The following is an 8,279-nucleotide window of genomic DNA, read 5'->3' as shown; positions in this document are numbered from 1 at the left end:
GTGCCAGTAGTGTATTCCTTCTCATGGCTGAGCAGTAAGTATCCTTTGTACAAAGGAACCTTGATTCGTTCGTCCATTCTCTCCCCAGTACCTAGAGCTGTGCCTAGCTGCTGTGGTTTGAACGATGGTGTCCCCTCCAGAATTCATGTTGAGACTTAATCCCCAATGCAGCAGTATTAAGAGGTGTGGTCTTTGGGAAGGGACTTAGTCATGAGGGCTCCACCCTTGAGAAGGGAGTGAGTGCCCTTGTAAAAGGGCTCAAGGTTAAGGGAGCACCCTCTTGCTGTTTTGTCCCTGCTACAACGTAAGGACACAGTGTCCCTCCCTCCAGAGGATGCAGCAAGGAGGCGCCATCTTGCAAGCAGGGAGCAGGCACCGACCTGGCACTGCCTTGATCTTGAACTTCTCAGCCTGGCAACTGTCAGAAATAAACTTCTATTGTTTATAAATGTCCCGTGGCAGCACAGAGTGGCAGCACAGACGGATGAGGACACCAGCGCATAGGAAGGAGCGAATGCAGGAGGTAGCAAGGAGGCTCCATCTTCGTTCCTAACGAGAGGAGAGACGAGGCAGCAGAAACCAGCCCAGAGCCTTGCTCCTGCTCCAAAACGTGTCTCAGCAGCGAAAAGGACAAAAGCTGGCTCCCCACCCGACCTGCCAGCCCCTGCTCCAGAAACTCAGGGGAGGCCCCCACCTGGTGAGTAATTCACCTGCCGTCAGCAGCCCCAAGTGCTGCGTTGGCAGAAAGCAAACAGCCCTCAGAACCGTTTCTTACTTTTAATCTGCTCAAAACCAGGGTCTTAAAGGGCTTACTTTTCCATCCTACTAATTTTGGAGGCAATTAGCTGTTGGGTGTTCTCGCCTGCCGGCTCCCTCCCGGCCTGTCTGCCGGCTCGGCGTGCTCACCTCTGCCCAGGTACGCCAGCTGTGGAGAGCTCCGTTAATCTGCTCTTAAACTGCAATTTTTAACAAGCCTCGTAAATGACAGAGGCATTTGTGCATAAATAGCACTTGGTAAGCCTCCCCTTGGAACACTAACCTGACTTATTAAAAATGCTGGAACTCCTAAGCTTTCTATATCAACATCTTTAACACAAAAATATATGATCTAATCCCCTCCTGCAGCCCCAGCCCTAACAGACAGACAGCTCTCCGACGGGAGGGAAGGGCCTGGAAGACATCACCGTGGAGAGCAAAAGAAACCAGTTATTAAATATCTTCAGTGCAGCCCAGTGAGCCAACCCAAACTTGTTTTCTCCAACGTTAGCCTGGGGACGAGTGGAGAAAAACAGACACGATTTCTTTCCATGACCAAACCTTCCCACCTAGCCGGGCCGGGGATGACCTCACCCTAACACTTCTCTCTGTGACTCTGATGGGCTGGGGGGCCCCACCCCAACCGATGGAGTTAAGTTTCGGTACCCAAACCGCCCAGCCAGCCAGGAACTCAGTGTTCCCCAGGCATCTCCCTATTCAGACACCACTCGCTCGTGATTATCGTTCCTGCTGGTCTCAGCGCACTGGGTGTATAATTATTTAGCTAATACTGTTTTACAATTGACTCACCTTTTAAGTTTTAGCCTCAAACCCAGCAATACTGTCTGTGAAATTGTAGATTTAATGTGTTAGTTATATACGTTTAAAAAAAAAAAACTTTAAAGAATAAATAGTGAAATAAACAATGCTTGCTGGCATACCACCCACTACTGGTGTTCACATGCAACACACGCGGGAAATGCTGGATTAATTCCATTTTCCAAAGTTTAGAGCAAGTACTGTTTCCTGGAGGAAACCTTCAAGGGTGTCTGGAACTTTGAAGATTCAAAGGTAAAGGCTGAATTTTCCAGTCCAAAGACATCAGCCCAAGAGACTGGCACCAGCTGGGAGCTCACGCACACAGAGTACCCTCTAGACCAATCCCTGCAGCCCCTGCTCGGGAGAAGGGGTGGCCAAGGAACGTTGTGTGTGTGTTTCATTATAGGTAAATAATTGCACTCAGTGATGTCAGAATTCCTTGGGAAAGTACAGGGAGAGAGGCTGGGACAGTGAGAGTAATGACACTGGATCAGTAAACCCAGGGTCTCAACTTAAATCTGTGTCTAACACTGTCACCTCCCGCCTGGACAAGTCTCCTAAGTGGCCCTCCAGCACCCACCCTTGGCCCCCAGCCTGAGTTCTCCATTCAGCAGCCAGGGTGGCCTTTCAACATAGTAACTCGTCATATTTCATCACTCAAAATCCTCTGAGACTTCTGCTCTTGTTCAGAAATTTAAAAAAAGCCAAGTCTTTCCTATGGCCTGTAGGCCCTCCGTGATCTGACCCCCCTTCCTCCCCTCAACCCCAGCCCCTAGCACCCCCTACCTCGCCCACTCCACTCCAGACACAGGGCCTCCTTGCTCTTCCTCAAACACCCAGAAATGCTGCTGTCTCAGGGCCTTTGCACGTGCTGGCCCCTCGGTCTGGATGGCTCTTCCCCTCTGTCTGCCTGGCTTGTTCTCGTACTTCAGTCTCTGCAGACGCCACCTCCTCTGAGAGGCCCCCCCTGCTCCCACCATCTAGGAGAGAACCCTGCCGCCAACTAATGACTCAGTCTGCTTTGTATTTCGCAGCATGTGTATCTCATGCGTGCACGTCTAGTATACATATGTCTGTGAGTGAAAGCAAGGAAAATGTGCACCAGCCTGAGGGTGACACTGGCCTCTGGGGTGGGGTGTGTCGGTGGCGGGTGGGGAGTGAAGGACGCTGTTTTTTCAGCGTTTGAAGGGCAGTTGTATCACTCGTGTCGTGAAGAACACGGGGGAGGCGTCAGTGACCAGGAAGAAAACTGCCTGGAGATGAGTCCGCCTGGGGAGACCCAGGTGCCCAGGCGCCCCATGCCTGGAAGGCCTCACCTTACTGTGCCTCATCTACAAGTGCACATGGCATGGCTTGCTTTGGGTCCAAGATTTATTTTAAGTATACATTTCTAGGATAATTCTAGAATTAGTCTAAGAATAATTTCCAGGATATTCTAAGTCACGAAACCCAGGATGGTGGGGAGGTCAGAGAAGTCCTGGGCTTGAATCCTGACTTGCTATTCTCTGTGTGACCTGTGTAAAAGGACTTAGTCTCCCCGTGCCTCAGTTTCCTCATCTGTAATGTGGGGAGATAACAATGTCACCCCTTCAGATTGTTTGGAAAGTTGTTGGGGAGGCAGGGGTTTTTCAGCTGAGCCTGAGGACTAAATGGACATATGACAACAGGGAAAAAGCAACATTAATTTAATACAAGTTTGATTTGGCACGAGAGCCTTCATAAGGAGATGGAGACCCAAAGACGCAGTTAGAGCTAAACTCGCATGTACTGAACTGGACAAGGCGTAGAAGCTGTGAAAGAGCAATGGAACTGTGCAGGAAGAAGATTAGAGCCATTTTAACAAGGTTGTGCAGAACTCTCTGGTCTCAATTTCCAGCCCTTGATGAGAAGGACGTTACCCTCCTCCTAGTAGAGGGAGGGGTTCCTCCACGTGGGAACCCCATCTCCTGCTTTTAAGAAACAGCATGAAGATCAGAATGATCTGCACCAGCTGCTTTTCAAGTGCCCTTAGCTCAAAACAGTCACTAGGCCACGGTGACATATTTCGGGGGGGCACATTCTTAACTCCTTCAAAATCAATTTAGAAAATACATGTAAAGCCTAAATGTAGTCCAATGCTGGGCATATAGTAAGCACTTAATACATGCTAGCCTTTTAGGGTCTTGAATGCTGTAGCTCGCAAGTGTAGCACAACAGTGTAACCCAGTCTGTCGTCTGAATCCTTTCCACAGATGGGTTTGTTTGGGACCCTCTCCCAAGGTGATAACATTTTTTTTTTTCTTCCATTAGCTGTTAACATTTTTTTTTTTTTTAAATTGAGAGACTTTGCTTCTGGCTCTGCTTGCAAATTCAGAAGACTGGCTCGAGCTGTCCCCCTTTCCATTAGGGACAGTCACAGGGAAGGTGTGTAGTAAGGGCTGCTTTCTGAGCTGGGCACACCCTGTCCTGTCCCCGTGATCTCCACCATGCCCAGTGCTCTCATCCGCCTTCACCCCAGCGCCACGGACACTCACCGCGCCACCTCTGGCTCCGGCTCAAGACGTCAGAGGGTAAACTTGCAAATAGAACTCTCTAGTGTGGCACAGAGGCAAGTTCCAAATGAGCCCGCAGGCGTGCACAGGAGGAAAAGAGGCTGCAGGCCTGGTGTTTGGAGGGGTGGGTTCAGGTTCAGGTTGGGGTGGGCCGCGAACTGCACAGGCAGGGGTGGGGCCTGAGCATGTGTAGAAACACTGGAACGTGTCTGTGTCCTGCCCTGACCTCGGGCCGCTGGTGTCCACCCACCAGGCTGGGATTCACCTGGCCCTTGAGTATCCTCAGAATGTCCACAATGCCTGAGCTGGTGAGGTGCCCGCCCACGCCCATGGTGACACCTGTTTACCAGCTGCAGGAGGCTGGGCCCCACCGGACCAACCTGACTGCCCCGGAATAGCTCTGTCTTCAGAAGGGGGTTAGAGAAAGGCCCAGGGGACAAACAGCAGCCATCAGAAAACACATCTGGGCAGAGGGAACCCTAACATGTTCACCGCTGCTGGTGGCAACTCTTGCTGGGCCTATAACTCAATCCAGAATGATTACACTGGATTCCTGGGATCTGCTTCTCTGATGAGGTTTCCTCCCAAAGGTGCAAAGGCGAAACATTCCTGACTCTTGGATATTACAGAACAAAAGCAAGCATTATTGCTGGTTTTAGCTACAAAAAGCCAAGGCTCAAAATTGGTTCCTAAACCCAGAATCAATTAAGCAGATGTTGAAGAGGCGGTATTGAAATTCGTTAACGAACATTGGACTGAAAAATCAAAAAAATCATGCTGTGAATTTTTTCTCCTCTGCCTTCTGCTGGCTCTGGTTGCAGAAGCTTCTGGGAGAAATTCTGATACGGCCGTTGTCAGCGAGGGGAGGGGCCTGGCAAGGGCAGGGCTCGGGTGTCGTCAGTGGGACTCAGCAGTCCTGGGTCACTTCCTCTCCGAGCAGCTCCACCCACAAATTGTCCTTTCCTGACCGTTTCACTCATGATTCAGTAACATTCTATCCTCGGCAGCAGGATTTCTGGTCAATGAGGCGTAGCCTATATGGTGTGTTTCCAAGGCTGAGGAGTTGGCCACCCAGAACCAGACGACCAGCCACCGGCCTGGGGGGCCACGTCTGCAGAGCAGCTTAATGTCCACCCTTCCCAATCTGTTCCTCCACCTACTGCCTGCCTCTCTCTGTAAATGGCACCGCCATCTGCCCAGTGGCTCAGCCCCAATCCTAGGAGTCATCCCCAATTCTCCTTCCTTCTCCACCCACTTGCAACCCATCATCGAACATTACCTGCCAACATTACAGACAGAACCAGAATCCACCCACCTCTCTCCCTTTGGCACCCAGCCCTGCTCCACGCCTGGACCACAGCAGCTGCCAGTAGGTCTCTCTGCTTCTGTTCTTGTCCCTGGGCCACCCCCTCTCCACCTGCAGCAGAGATGAGCCTTTGAAGACATGATGCAGATGTTATTCACCTGTATAGAGCATGCCCATGAACTTCCGTTGTTCTTAGAATCAAATCCAAAGCCTCTTGCAGGGCCCTGCATGATCTGCCTCTGTTGCCCCTCTGCCCTCATCCCTCACCCCTTGCTCCCCTGCCCCTGGGGTGTGTACATGGGGGACAGTGATTGTCCAGGCCTGGATCATGCAGTTAGTATGCAGCCCTTCCATGTATAGTGGGGTGTTCTCATGGAATAAAATTCTGAAAGTCAAAAAATTCTTTTTGCCTTTAATCTGGTTCGGAAGCACACTTGAAATGTAGCAATCTCAGGTGTTCTCTAAAAGACACCTCATTTCTACCTGGTGGGCACAGGCAGGAGAATGAGCAGTGGAGAACCCAGCCCTGCTGTTCTGGGGCTTGGGGTCTGCCTGGATCCTTAATGCGCAGACATGAGAGCCGCTGCCACGTGGCACCCGTTAAACGCTGTAAGTGTAGCCCGAACACCTGTGACTGGCACTTGAGAATTTTGTTTTCTGTTCCAGTCTCCATCCTGTTGACTAGGTCAGGAAGAAAGTCTCCGGAGCTCCTTCACTGTTGGCGCCTCTCTGCTCGAGCTCAGACACGAAGCCTCGCCGGCATCAGCGGGGCAGCGGCGAGCCGAGGGTGAGTAGCTGTCTGCTTTATGCTGGTCTGCTCGTGCCGGTGACATCGGTTTCCTAGTCGCAGCCCCAAACTACTTAAGCATAGAAATACAAAGTCCAGTTCAGAAAGACATTAAGGAGCAGGAGAGGTGGCCCTGGGCCACTGCAGAAACGGTGCGATTGTGCATGCCTGCTGTTGGCGACGGCTGGTCTACACTGGCTGTTCTTCAAGGCAAGGACACTGAATTGCCATCTGGGTGCCCCCAGAGGCTGACTAAGCCCTGACCCCTAAAGAGACTCTCCAAAGATTTGTTTGGATTGGGTTAAGCCAGTAATACCTGTCCAAAGGGTGTCCCTGGAAAATGCACCACCCTGCCACGGGACCCCGGCCAAAAGACACAATACAATCGAGGTCTCCATGTTGCCGTGTTTCTCTCCCCATAGAGAAGGGAAGACTGCATGCGAGGTGCCGCCCCCACCTCGAACAAGCTCACAGCCAGGTAGCAGGATGAAGCTTCTTGTCCCGTCGTGCCCTGCTCCAGTCTGCCCAGCCAGGCGCAAGTGAGGGCTGTGGAGGCTGTCAGAATAAAAATGGAGTCACTGGTGGTACAGAAAATATCAAAATCAAACAAACCCAAATATTGCAGGGACAGGCCACCAAGAGAGGGTTCTCACGCTTGCATGCCTGATAACAAAACTATCGCAAAAGACGGCAAAGCCGCAACCTTGCGCAAAGGGCATGGCAACCTTGCACAAAACAAAACAAAACAAAACTTCTGCAAGGACATCTGTCCAGCAGCTGCCTCTCCAACCTTGGACCGGCATCACCCTTGTCACTGATCTTTGTAGCCAAGGATAAGTCTTTCAAAACAACTCTGTAGCCCTTATCATGTTTTCCCTTAAAAAGCTTTGTTTTCCTTTACCTTCCTGAACACACACACAGTTTACTATGACGTGCGTATTTCCACGGCAAAGCTTTATTCCCGAATAAATACCTTTTCCTTTTAGAAAGCCTCTCCCTTTTTGCTATTTAGGTTGATGGGGGGACAATTTTTCACTCACCTGGGGCCTGGGAGGAATCTGAGATTATCTCAGTGAAGAAGTTTCCAGCCCAGAGAGAACTATCAGACCTGCTCCACGTGTGAACAGAAAATAGCAGATGATAACTTTTCCCGACTCCCACCTCTGCCTGTCGGCTGTGATCAGCTGTGAGACATGGGTCAGATGTTTTTGGGCACCAGAGTTGTTGACCTGGGTTGAGCCGCAGAGAGTCAGAAGGCCCCTCCTGCCCGCCCACTCCCCATCCCCTGGAAGGAGCTCGGCCACCTTCAAAGGCCAGTTCGTCGGTTGCAGAGGGCGCCCTGGCTCTTTCTGGAAGGCCCGGCGCTTGGGCACTGTCTGAGAGGGAGGACTGCCCGGAAGGAGCTGACGGCCCCCACAGGGCCCTCAGACCGCTCCATCCGCTCCTGGGACTCGTCTTCAGAAACGCTCACCCAAGCTGCAGAGATGCGCGTAAAAAGACATTCCAGCAACGTGATTTATAACAGTGAAAAATCAGCTTTCAGATCGGAACAACTCAACATCCTCCACCCAGAGACTGCTCGAATAGCACGGTGGTTAAGGACCTGGGCTCTGGGTTCAGATCTTGGCTCCTCCGTTTATAATATATGCATATAATTCACACACGCAAATGTACACACAATGTATCAGCGTATAAAATGTCCACCCCACACAAAGAAAGCCTCCATGCTGCCCTCGCTCTGCTCCCCGTGTTCCTGCCACGGCCGCAACTGCCTTTCTTACACCAGCACTGTTTCTTACACCAGCACTGTTTCTTACACCAGCACTGTTTCTTACACCAGCACTGTTTCTTACACCAGCACTGTTTCTTACACCAGCACTGTTTCTTACACCAGCACTGTTTCTTACACCAGCACGTCCTGTTGCTTTTCGTTAAGATTCCCCAATGCCAAATTATAATCTAATCCTAACATTTAGCTTACTTCAAACAAGAATTCGATAGGAAACATTTATTGATCCCAAGAAAGAAGCTCCGGTGCTTAATCACCAACCTGGTGATCCAAGTGAGAAGTCTAGGAGCT

The sequence above is a fragment of the Microcebus murinus genome, chromosome 16, assembly GCF_040939455.1.
Source record: "Microcebus murinus isolate Inina chromosome 16, M.murinus_Inina_mat1.0, whole genome shotgun sequence".
In the NCBI taxonomy this organism is placed as follows: domain Eukaryota; kingdom Metazoa; phylum Chordata; class Mammalia; order Primates; family Cheirogaleidae; genus Microcebus; species Microcebus murinus.
This window is presented reverse-complemented; position numbering follows the sequence as displayed.